The sequence below is a fragment of the Staurois parvus genome, unplaced genomic scaffold (assembly GCF_062004578.1).
Source record: "Staurois parvus isolate SC_StPar_1 unplaced genomic scaffold, SC_StPar_1.0 ptg000426l, whole genome shotgun sequence".
Classification (NCBI taxonomy): Eukaryota; Metazoa; Chordata; class Amphibia; order Anura; family Ranidae; genus Staurois; species Staurois parvus.
In genome coordinates, this window is record NW_028318222.1 from 5357791 (window position 1) to 5371361 (window position 13571).

Below are 13571 nucleotides of genomic sequence, written 5' to 3' on the forward strand. Positions count from 1 at the left end.
AGATTACAAAGAGCTCAGCAGATGCATTGAGCCATGTGTGTACATGACTGGGAGATTTGAAAAGCAGTAGCACCTTGAGGCATCGTAACTGCTAGTCTACCAATTCCACCAGCATGTAAACGTTACCATATGTAAAACAGAAGTTGGAACTATGAGAAAGTAAAAAAATACCATACATGATGCAGTCTGTTACTTATATTAACACACCCGTTTTTGCTTTTCTGAGTCCCCCTGTAATATAGTTTTATTACCTGTTGATCCTGCCAATAGAGCCTATATTTTTCCACTTCTTCTAACAGGGTGACAACACTGTTTGTTCTACAGTGAAATCACACATCCATATTGTCACCCTCTGGACAGGATACTCTTACGTAGATGGAGTTTAAAATGGACTTTGGAGGTATTTATTTAAAAAAAAACCCTGCTGTGTTATTTAACCATACACTCTCTCATAGTCCCTTCCACTGTTAGCACAATCTGGCCATATGCACCTTTTAGCTATTAGTAGAGATGAGCGAATCGAACCAGGCGAACCGGAATTCGAGTCGAATTTCAGGAAATATTCGATTCGCGGCGAAACCGAAATTTTGCCTACTTCGGGTGCGCGAATCGAACATTTCCCGATCAGCCGGCAAAAGTGTCCCTGCAGTGAGCTCCGCTATTTCTGACAGTTCTCTGACAGAAGGAACACATGTTTAGCGGTTGAAACATTGTATCTATTAGTTTACATTTAGGATACAGATGTTTCAACCACTGTTCATGTGAAGAAGCTGTGAGAGAACTGTCAGAAATAGAGGAACTCTGCACATACACTTTTTGCCGGCTTGGAATTATTCTTCTTTTCATCCTACTTCTTCTTCTTCTTCATCTTCATCCTCAGAAGAAGAGGATGAGGATGAGGATGAAGAAGAAGAAGAAGAAGTAGGATGAAAAGAAGAATAATTCCAAGCCGGCAAAAAGTGTATGTGCAGAGTTCCTCTATTCTGACAGGTCTCTCACAGCTTCTTCACATGTACAGCGGTTGAAACATCTGTATCCTAAATGGAAACTAATAGATACAATTTGTATCTATTAGTTTCCATTTAGGATACAGATGTTTCAACCGCTGTACATGTGAAGAAGCTGTGAGAGAACTGTCAGAAATAGAGGAACTCTGCACATACACTTTTTGCCGGCTTGGAATTATTCTTCTTTTCATCCTACTTCTTCTTCTTCTTCTTCTTCTTCTTCTTCATCCTCATCCTCATCCTCTTCTTCTGAGGATGAGGATGAGGATGAAGAAGAAGAAGAAGCAGTAGGATGAAAATAAGAATAATTCCAAGCCGGCAAAAAGTGTATGTGCAGAGTTCCTCTATTCTGCAGATACACTTAGAGGAGCTCTGCACATACACTTTTTGCCTGTTTGGAATTAATCTTATTTTCATCCTACTTCTTCTTCTTCTTCTTCTTCTTTATCCTCATCCTCAGAAGAAGAAGAAGAGGATGAAGAAGAAGAAGAAGAAGAAGAAGAAGAAGTAGGATGAAAATAAGAATAATTGCAAGCCGGCAAAAAGTGTATGTGCAGAGTTCCTCTATTCTGCAGATACACTTTGAGGAGCTCTGTAGATACACTTAGAGGAGCTCTGCACATACACTTTTTGCCGGCTTGGAATTAATCTTATTTTCATCCTACTTCTTCTTCTTCTTCTTCTTCTTCATCCTCATCCTCATCCTCAGAAGAAGAAGAAGAGGATGAGGATGAAGAAGAAGAAGAAGAAGAAGAAGAAGTAGGATGAAAATAAGAATAATTCCAAGCCGGCAAAAAGTGTATGTGCAGAGCTCCTCTAAGTGTATCTGCAGAGCTCCTCTAAGTGTATCTGCAGAATAGAGGAACTCTGCACATACACTTTTTGCCGGAAACCGCTGTATGGAGGGAATGTCCCAGAACTGTCATAAATAGTCTATTTCTGACAGTTCTGGGACATTCACTCCATACAGCTGTTTCAACCGCTGTATGGAGGGAATGTCATAGAACTGTCAGAAATAGACTATTAATGACAGTTCTGGGACTGTCCTTCCATACAGCGGTTGAAACATTGTATCTATTTGTTTCCATAAATGGATCCATTTATGGAAACAAATAGATACAATGTTTCAACTGCTGTATGGAAGGACAGTCCCAGAACTGTCATTAATAGTCTATTTCTGACAGTTCTATGACATTCCCTCCATACAGCGGTTGAAACAGCTGTATGGAGTGAATGTCCCAGAACTGTCAGAAATAGACTATTTATGACAGTTCTGGGACATTCACTCCATACAGCGGTTGAAACATTGTATCTATTTTTTTCCATAAATGACATTCTGCAGATACACTTAGAGGAGCGCTGCAGATACACTTTTTGCCGGCTTGGAATTATTCTTATTTTCATCCTACTTCTTCTTTTTCTTCTTATGAGGATGAGGATGAAGAAGAAGAAGTAGGATGAAAATAAGATTAATTCCAAGCCAGCAAAAAGTGTATCTGCAGCGCTCCTCTAAGTGTATTTGCAGAATGTCATTTATGGAAAAAAATAGATACAATGTTTCAACCGCTGTATGGAAGGACAGTCCCAGAACTGTCATAAATAGTCTATTTCTGACAGTTCTGGGACATTCACTCCATACAGCTGTTTCAACCGCTGTATGGAGGGAATGTCATAGAACTGTCAGAAATAGACTATTAATGACAGTTCTGGGACTGTCCTTCCATACAGCGGTTGAAACATTGTATGTATTTGTTTCCATAAATGGATCCATTTATGGAAACAAATACATACAATGTTTCAACCGCTGTATGGAAGGACAGTCCCAGAACTGTCATTAATAGTCTATTTCTGACAGTTCCATGACATTCCCTCCATACAGCGGTTGAAACAGCTGTATGGAGTGAATGTCCCAGAACTGTCAGAAATAGACTATTTCTGACAGTTCTGGGACAATCACTCCATACAGCTGTTTCAACCGCTGTATGGAGGGAATGTCATGGAACTGTCAGAAATAGACTATTAATGACAGTTCTGGGACTGTCCTTCCATACAGCGGTTGAAACATTGTATGTATTTGTTTCCATAAATGGATCCATTTATGGAAACAAATACATACAATGTTTCAACCGCTGTATGGAAGGACAGTCCCAGAACTGTCAGAAATAGTCTATTTCTGACAGTTCTGGGACATTCACTCCATACAGCTGTTTCAACCGCTGTATGGAGGGAATGTCATAGAACTGTCAGAAATAGACTATTAATGACAGTTCTGGGACTGTCCTTCCATACAGCGGTTGAAACATTGTATCTATTTGTTTCCATAAATGGATCCATTTATGGAAACAAATAGATACAATGTTTCAACCGCTGTATGGAAGGACAGTCCCAGAACTGTCATTAATAGTCTATTTCTGACAGTTCTATGACATTCCCTCCATACAGCGGTTGAAACAGCTGTATGGAGTGAATGTCCCAGAACTGTCAGAAATAGACTATTTATGACAGTTCTGGGACATTCACTCCATACAGCGGTTGAAACATTGTATCTATTTTTTTCCATAAATGACATTCTGCAGATACACTTAGAGGAGCGCTGCAGATACACTTTTTGCCGGCTTGGAATTATTCTTATTTTCATCCTACTTCTTCTTTTTCTTCTTATGAGGATGAGGATGAAGAAGAAGAAGTAGGATGAAAATAAGATTAATTCCAAGCCGGCAAAAAGTGTATCTGCAGCGCTCCTCTAAGTGTATTTGCAGAATGTCATTTATGGAAAAAAATAGATACAATGTTTCAACCGCTGTATGGAAGGACAGTCCCAGAACTGTCATAAATAGTCTATTTCTGACAGTTCTGGGACATTCACTCCATACAGCTGTTTCAACCGCTGTATGGAGGGAATGTCATAGAACTGTCAGAAATAGACTATTAATGACAGTTCTGGGACTGTCCTTCCATACAGCGGTTGAAACATTGTATCTATTTGTTTCCATAAATGGATCCATTTATGGAAACAAATAGATACAATGTTTCAACCGCTGTATGGAAGGACAGTCCCAGAACTGTCATTAATAGTCTATTTCTGACAGTTCTATGACATTCCCTCCATACAGCGGTTGAAACAGCTGTATGGAGTGAATGTCCCAGAACTGTCAGAAATAGACTATTTATGGCAGTTCTGGGACATTCACTCCATACAGCGGTTGAAACATTGTATCTATTTTTTTCCATAAATGACATTCTGCAAATACACTTAGAGGAGCGCTGCAGATACACTTTTTGCCGGCTTGGAATTAATCTTATTTTCATCCTACTTCTTCTTCTTCATCCTCATCCTCATCCTCATAAGAAGAAAAAGAAGAAGTAGGATGAAAATAAGAATAATTCCAAGCCGGCAAAAAGTGTATCTGCAGCGCTCCTCTAAGTGTATCTGCAGAATGTCATTTATGGGAAAAAATAGATACAATGTTTCAACCGCTGTATGGAGTGAATGTCCCAGAACTGTCATAAATAGTCTATTTCTGACAGTTCTGGGACATTCACTCCATACAGCTGTTTCAACCGCTGTATGGAGGGAATGTCATGGAACTGTCAGAAATAGACTATTAATGACAGTTCTGGGACTCTGACAGTTCCATGACATTCCCTCCATACAGCGGTTGAAACAGCTGTATGGAGTGAATGTCCCAGAACTGTCAGAAATAGACTATTTCTGACAGTTCTGGGACAATCACTCCATACAGCTGTTTCAACCGCTGTATGGAGGGAATGTCATGGAACTGTCAGAAATAGACTATTAATGACAGTTCTGGGACTGTCCTTCCATACAGCGGTTGAAACATTGTATGTATTTGTTTCCATAAATGGATCCATTTATGGAAACAAATACATACAATGTTTCAACCGCTGTATGGAAGGACAGTCCCAGAACTGTCATAAATAGTCTATTTCTGACAGTTCTGGGACATTCACTCCATACAGCTGTTTCAACCGCTGTATGGAGGGAATGTCATAAAACTGTCAGAAATAGACTATTAATGACAGTTCTGGGACTGTCCTTCCATACAGCGGTTGAAACATTGTATCATACAATGTTTCAACCGCTGTATGGAAGGACAGTCCCAGAACTGTCATTAATAGTCTATTTCTGACAGTTCTATGACATTCCCTCCATACAGCGGTTGAAACAGCTGTATGGAGTGAATGTCCCAGAACTGTCAGAAATAGACTATTTATGACAGTTCTGGGACTGTCCTTCCATACAGCGGTTGAAACATTGTATGTATTTGTTTCCATAAATGGATCCATTTATGGAAACAAATACATACAATGTTTCAACCGCTGTATGGAAGGACAGTCCCAGAACTGTCATAAATAGTCTATTTCTGACAGTTCTGGGACATTCACTCCATACAGCTGTTTCAACCGCTGTATGGAGGGAATGTCATAGAACTGTCAGAAATAGACTATTAATGACAGTTCTGGGACTGTCCTTCCATACAGCGGTTGAAACATTGTATGTATTTGTTTCCATAAATGGATCCATTTATGGAAACAAATACATACAATGTTTCAACCGCTGCATGGAAGGACAGTCCCAGAACTGTCATTAATAGTCTATTTCTGACAGTTCCATGACATTCCCTCCATACAGCGGTTGAAACAGCTGTATGGAGTGAATGTCCCAGAACTGTCAGAAATAGACAGAAACTGTCACAGAACTGTCCTTCTTCTCATCCTTCTCCTTCTTCTCATCCTTCTTCTCATCCTTCTTCTCATCCTTCTTCTCATCCTTCTTCTTCTCATCCTTCTCCTTCTTCTCATCCTTCTCCTTCTCCTTCTTCTCATCCTTCTCCTTCTCCTTCTTCTCATCCTTCTCCTTCTTCTCATCCTTCTCCTTCTCCTTCTTCTCATCCTTCTCCTTCTCCTTCTTCTCATCCTTCTCCTTCTCCTTCTTCTCATCCTTCTCCTTCTTCTCATCCTTCTCCTTCTCCTTCTTCTCATCCTTCTCCTTCTCCTTCTTCTCATCCTTCTCCTTCTCCATCTTCTCATCCTTCTCCTTCTCCTTCTTCTCATCCTTCTCCTTCTCCTTCTTCTCATCCTTCTCCTTCTCCATCTTCTCATCCTTCTCCTTTTCCTTCTTCTCATCCTTCTCCTTCTGCTTCTCCTTCTCCTTCTCCTTCTTCTCATCCTTCTCCTTCTTCTCATCCTTCTCCTTCTTCTCATCCTTCTCCTTCTCCTTCTTCTCATCCTTCTCCTTCTTCTCATCCTTCTCCTTCTTCTCATCCTTCTCCTTCTTCTCATCCTTTTCCTCATCCTTCTCCTTCTTCTCATCCTTCTCCTTCTCCTTCTTCTCATCCTTCTCCTTCTCCTTCTTCTCATCCTTCTCCTTCTCCATCTTCTCATCCTTCTCCTTCTCCTTCTTCTCATCCTTCTTCTTCTTCTCATCCTTCTCCTTCTCCTTCTTCTCATCCTTCTCCTTCTTCTCATCCTTCTCCTTCTCCATCTTCTCATCCTTCTCCTTTTCCTTCTTCTCATCCTTCTCCTTCTGCTTCTCCTTCTCCTTCTTCTCATCCTTCTCCTTCTTCTCATCCTTCTCCTTCTTCTCATCCTTCTCCTTCTCCTTCTTCTCATCCTTCTCCTTCTTCTCATCCTTCTCCTTCTTCTCATCCTTCTCCTCATCCTTCTCCTTCTTCTCATCCTTCTCCTTCTCCTTCTTCTCATCCTTCTCCTTCTCCTTCTTCTCATCCTTCTCCTTCTCCATCTTCTCATCCTTCTCCTTCTCCTTCTTCTCATCCTTCTCCTTCTTCTCATCCTTCTCCTTCTCCTTCTTCTCATCCTTCTCCTTCTTCTCATCCTTCTCCTTCTCCTCATCCTTCTCCTTCTCCTTCTTCTCATCCTTCTCCTTCTCCTTCTTCTCATCCTTCTCCTTCTCCTCATCCTTCTCCTTCTCTTTCTTCTCATCCTTCTCCTTCTCCTTCTTCTCATCCTTCTCCTTCTTCTCATCCTTCTTCTCATCCTTCTCCTTCTTCTCATCCTTCTCCTTCTCCTTCTTCTCATCCTTCTCCTTCTCCATCTTCTCATCCTTCTCCTTCTCCATCTTCTCATCCTTCTCCTTTTCCTTCTTCTCATCCTTCTCCTTCTGCTTCTCCTTCTCCTTCTCCGTCTTCTCATCCTTCTCCTTCTCATCCTTCTCCTTCTTCTCATCCTTCTCCTTCTTCTCATCCTTCTTCTCATCCTTCTCCTTCTTCTCATCCTTCTCCTTCTTCTCATCCTTCTCCTTCTTCTCATCCTTCTTCTCATCCTTCTCCTTCTTCTCATCCTTCTCCTTCTTCTCATCCTTCTCCTTCTCCTTCTTCTCATCCTTCTCCTTCTTCTCATCCTTCTCCTTCTCATCCTTCTCCTTCTCCTTCTTCTCATCCTTCTCCTTCTTCTCATCCTTCTTCTCATCCTTCTTCTCATCCTTCTCCTTCTTCTCATCCTTCTCCTTCTTCTCATCCTTCTTCTCATCCTTCTCCTTCTTCTCATCCTTCTCCTTCTTCTCATCCTTCTCCTTCTCCTTCTTCTCATCCTTCTCCTTCTCATCCTTCTCTTTCTTCTCATCCTTCTCCTTCTTCTCATCCTTCTCCTTCTTCTCATCCTTCTTCTCCTTCTCCTTCTCCTTCTTCTCATCCTTCTCCTTCTCCTTCTTCTCATCCTTCTCCTTCTCCTTCTTCTCATCCTTCTCCTTCTCCTTCTTCTCATCCTTCTCCTTCTTCTCATCCTTCTCCTTCTCTTTCCTCATCTCCAAGGGCATTTAAATTAAAGGTACAGTGTTCTGCACTAATTTAAAGGCTCTCTGAAGCCTAGAAACCCTTTTTATAAGTCATCTTCGTAGCGAAGAAATTCGCATCGAATCGAATTTCACACTGGAATTCGCCGAATCAGCCGAATCGAATTTTTGAGAAATTCGCTCATCTCTAGCTATTAGCCCCACCATGCCACACCCATTAAATGTAGCCATGTCCAGTGATTTTCTATCCTTTCACGAGCGTTTGCACAAAATAGAATCAAATAATCTATGGCTTATCTAAGGCAAGACACAGATGAATCAATTTTCTTTCCTTCCGCCAAGGATGGAAGGAGAGAAAATCGCTTGATTCCCCCATCAACACAGTCAGTGTTGATGGGGAATGCCTCCTGCTGTGCTATTGTATTCTGCCGGCGGAGGGGAAGGGATGTGCCCGGAGCTTTTCCGGCTGGCAGAACATGTAGGCTGGTGTGGTCTACTTTCTCCACTGCAGGTGGCGCTTGTCCGCAGTGGCAATTCAGGTGGAGGAGGAAGTCAAGAGGAACCTAGTTCCTCTATGATTTCCTCGGTCACAGGGAGGCAGCTATCCGATTGATTGCATGCACCCCTTGTAACTTCAGCAGCCATCTTGAATCAGGCAGAGTCTATTTTAGACCCTGGCTCCTGGGTTTGGTGAGCATTTTGCCAGTAGCTAGAGAAAAGAGTAGGGACGGGTCACCCGTCTGTCAGGAACAGTGCAAATTGTCAAGGAAATGTTCTAAAGGAGTAGGGAAAGTTCAAGTACATACCATCCTTCGTGGAAGCCTTTGAGTACAGACCAGCCAGGCCTCACTCCACTCCTTGAGACAGACACTGTCAACACCTCTGGTCCACCACTCTACTGCTGCTTTGCTGTACAACTGGAGAGTTCTCCTGGTTGGGTTGCTTTCCTGCTGGGTTTGTTTTGTTTTACAGGACTATATTATAATACATTCATGAAGTTGCACTGGGAATCTGTGTGTTTTCTGCCACAGCACCATGCTGCACCTGCCCACAAAAACAGTAATTTCTGCTTGCGGCTATAGCCACGGGCAGTAATCACATGTCAGAAATTCAACTGGTTGTAACCAAATCGATTGATGGATCGACTTAGGTACAATCAGCCTGTCCATAGATGAACTGAATCTTGTATGGTCCCTGCTGAACCTGACAAAATTCGATCCATCTATGGCCAGCTTTATGCACATAGGGTTTGAAAAAGAAGGGCTGAACAACAGACAAAGTATAGTGTGTTTCCAGACAAACGAAGACAGTGGGATTATAGGATAATGTATTTTAGTCTACCACTGTTGCTTTATCTGGCAGAGCAGACAGGGTGATTGCAATGTGTTTGAGAGGCTGTAGAGACAGTTCTAGGTGTGAGAGTGGAAGTACAGATATGGTATTTGGTGCGGGTGAGGATCACTTTAAGTGTCATACAACAGACTAAGTAAATTATGATAAGATGGAAAAACTCAGAAAAGTACACTCCAGCCTGACACAAAAGACTTGCATTTAAAATGGCTGTAATTCATACGCAATAATAGGGGTAACAACCATTGGCTACCTCACAAGCTTATAAGGTTTTTTCAGAATGGTCTGGAGTTTTTGGTGTTTACAGTATATATTAACGTTTTCTACCCAAGATTCACACACCTTTTTACCCAAAAAAAATGTGGGGATCTTAAGAGAAATTTGTGTGAATATTGGCTAAAAACTGATAAATAGACCTCAGTAATACAGACAAAGCATGCTTACTGGTTCACTTATCACCCTCTCCATGTGTCCAAAGCAGTCTCAACTCATACAAGTGTCTGGGAGTCTGCTCAGAAGCCTGTTAAATCTGAGTATATTGAGAACCCTAACAATGGTTTATATTACAGTGGGCTCAATTGTATACTTAAAGTTATGTTTTGCCGGAATGCAAAAATAAGTAACAAAATACTAATAATAACTAGCAAAAGAAATATTTAACTTTCATGGAGAAGATGCTGCTCCTATGTGTAACCATTAAGTCTAGGCATTTGGTCACATGCTGTAACACAGAACCCCAGCACACAAAGAGACTCTTTCAGTATAGAAAATTTGCTGCTGTGCACCAGTGTAATACACCAACATACAAAAAATATAAATAAATAAACTGCGCAAATCAAACAACTCATTCAGTACATGTTACAAATAAAATTGTAGTGAAAAAAATCAATTTAAATAAAGTGCCAAAAAATATTATGTTAGTGTTCACAAAAAATATATGCATAAAGTCATTTTATCCCGGAAAAAACATAAGTATGATGATTTCTCCCAAAAAAACTGCTTCCACCATCCACCAGTGTTTAATCAAAATCAACCGCACTCACCAGATGTTGGTGAGTTATGTGCCTTTTAGAATTTAAGGGATCCCCAACCCCCTCTATATCCTCCAAAACTCCTAAATCTCTTTGCAGGGCTAGATGATTCCACTCACTCCTCATATTAACTCTACCGTGGTCCAAAAAAAGAAAAAACATATACCATAGCGTGATACTGCTATACCTAATGTAGTATTATAAATAATACCAGGCCACTCACATGTTAAAGATAAATAGAAAGCATTGATTTATTGCCTCCATAGGCTACCAAAATATCCAAGGGATCACACTCCAATCCAGAGACCTCACAGCCTGTTGGTTTGTTGGAAACCCAGATCCAACAATCAAGATGGAACGCACCACTCGGCCCCCCTTGTTTTATTGCAAACAAGACCATAACAGTGGTAAAACACAAATAACGTTCTTGAAACACCGGTATTGTGTAGGCCCTTAGTATTTTACCAGTGGGTCAGAGGTGATACCTAGGGCCTGAAATCTCAAGCTGTTTAAAATAATATCCATTTGATAGGTTTCTATTGAGAAACACATATTGGGTTCCCAATCAATGCTATACTGACAGGAATGAGTTCAATAACTACTATACAGAGAAGTGGAGGTGCAATCTCATAAAGCTGTAGGAGGAATGCCTTCTTTATTACTTCCTGAATCAGCATCATAGTTCTCTAAGCCACCAATGAACTTTCAGCACATCTAGAGTGATAGACAGGGCTACAAGAAGCAACAAGGTGAGTCAAGAGTAAGTATTACAGAGGAATGTATTAATTGTTATTTTATTTCAACATTCCTTTGTGTAACAATATCCGAACAGTAATTTTTCATGTATTAGGCAATACTTGTGCCTGCATGCCGCTTTCGGCTTCAGTGACACATGGGATGCACTTTTCCTGTCAGATCTGTTATTTATCACTTTCCTCAGGACCTACGTCAAGCAAATTTGGCATACAGAGATATGCGCCTTCCGTGTCCAACAAATGCACTGAAAATCACCTAGTATCACCAATAAAAGAAGCGCACACTTGCCTGAGATTGGGTCATTGTTCTGTTCACACCCAAACAAATCTTTTGAGGGTAGAAATATGGGAGTTGCAATTGTTAATGTGTTCTTGAAGCTCTTAGCAATTGTAATCTCCCTGTCATTCTCTCCCATGCATTTACAAACATAAAAAACAAAAGCCCTCTAACAATCTGTTTTATTTATGCCATCATGTATCCTTCCACTGCACTATTTGTATACGTGGGAACTGGTGACCCACCACTGCAGTCCAGGATCTCTGCTGACTAGTCTTCTTACAGACCTTGATCAAGTTGCTGTCACTCTACTGCTGGAGTCTTCAGGACTCTGTAAGACACCACCAATGGAAACCCAATAGGAAACATCCAATTCAATAAAGAATAACATAGCCACTTGAATAAGGATCCTTCCAACCTTTAATGAAAAACAAAAAAGACTCAGGATCTGGTTCATGATCTTCCTGCCTTGCATATTTGTTCTGGGTTTGAGAAACACCAAGCCTCCAGTCGGGATATAAGCTCCAGAGCTTGGATCTTTAAAAACAAGCTAGCAATGGCAACTCCTAGCATTCTACGCTTACAGGTCCCCTTTAAAGAAGACCTGTCTTTCAAAATTGAAAAAAATCTGATATTTTCTACAGGCTTAGTAAAATTATCCTCAACAAGTTTGCCCCATGTCACAGTAGCAATGTAGGGGTCAGCAAAAGGAACCACCACTGAGCAAGGTGAGTTACTCAGGAAATTGATACTCTCAGAAGTGTTGGAAGTTTCTGAAGAAACTTTACAAATGATTTCTCTGCAATGGAGCAGTTTTTAAAAGTGCAGGCAGCTGAAGACTTTTCTATTTGGAATGCCTCTTATGCATTGACATACCTACTTAAACCCAGTCTGTCCAGACAGTATGGTCACCTGCTGACTTGGCACCCTCCACAGGCCGCTTAACTCTTCATTAAAACACAGAAATTGAATCCAATGCAATTTTACTTTGGTTAATTGCAGTACAGAGGATGTTCTCCAATCCTTTGAAGTGTAAGAAGACAATGACTTTCCTAAGCCCTGTCAATGCTAAGTAATAACACTGTAAAGGAAAAGCCAGCAGGGTGCTAGATTAGGATAGAAGTAAAATCACCACTTTAACATGTACCACGCTTACATGAACAAAATTATAGTTCAGCTCCAATAGTTGAGGTGGAAAATGTACACAGTACAGCAGACAGCAATCTGAAAGGGCTGATGATCGGTTGCAGGAACTAGGTTGGGACCCGCTGGATGGAGGATGGTGGTGGTGTGTAAAATCCTCACTCCAACCATGGACTGGAAGCCGTGACAGATACAAGGAGGTGGGCCTCAATGCGTTTCCAAGGCCCCACAAACACTTTAAAACTGTTTGAAGTGTGCTACATATTAACCCCTTGGCACCAGCGCCTCCCAGCCCTTTAATGGGTTTGTGACACCAGGAGGGTGGGGTTTAGGGTCATGTGACTGCCGTGATTGTCTGTCTCAGGGGTCACATGATCAGAGAGGTCCCAATCACTAGTAGTGATTGGAACCTTTCTGCGAGGTGCTGGTAAATGTGCTGGGAATGCGCAGGGCACACGCTCTTGACACGTGTGTTTTTTTGGGTACGCAAATATGCGTCAATGAGGGATTTCAGAATGAGGAATATGTCAATGAGGGATTTCAGAATGAGGAATATGTCAATGAGGGATTTCAGATCTTATCTCCAAGAGCAGCCGGAGCTTCCACATCCACAACAATAAAGCAAAAGCAAGCCACCAAAAATGACACTAATTGTTAATGTCATAAGCACCTCTCCGACTCACTTGTACAAGTGTGGATACATAAACCCAGGGGACAGCATACTAAACAATATGATAGTGTGACAAGAACACGCCTATCTGAAAAAGAAGGTTTCTAAAAGATCCACGCGGAGTAGTATGAATTCAAATGAATTTAACAATACTTTATTTGATCACATAGATCATGGGGAGGTTAAACATAAGCACGGTGTACATATGAAAAAAATAAAATCATGTTTAAAAACACTTAGCGTCTTCAATTAAGGGTCATCTTAGCCAACAGAGCACCATATAAGGCAGAGTAGTGTAATGATGGAATAGTTATCCTGGATTTCCGTAGGTTTCCTGCTTAATATTTGTGTGAACCGTATATTCAATGGGTGTGTTCCCAGTATATATCAGGGACCTCCTGGAATGTACAAGCTGGAACACAAAAATACATGGTATGTATCTAGCAATATGGAAACCAAATCACATCCAAAATTTACCAGGCCTCCCTCCACAATAGTCAATGGATGCTGCTGTTACCTTCTCAGAGGTGAGACTATCATACCCGCCTCTCAAATGTAGGGACTTC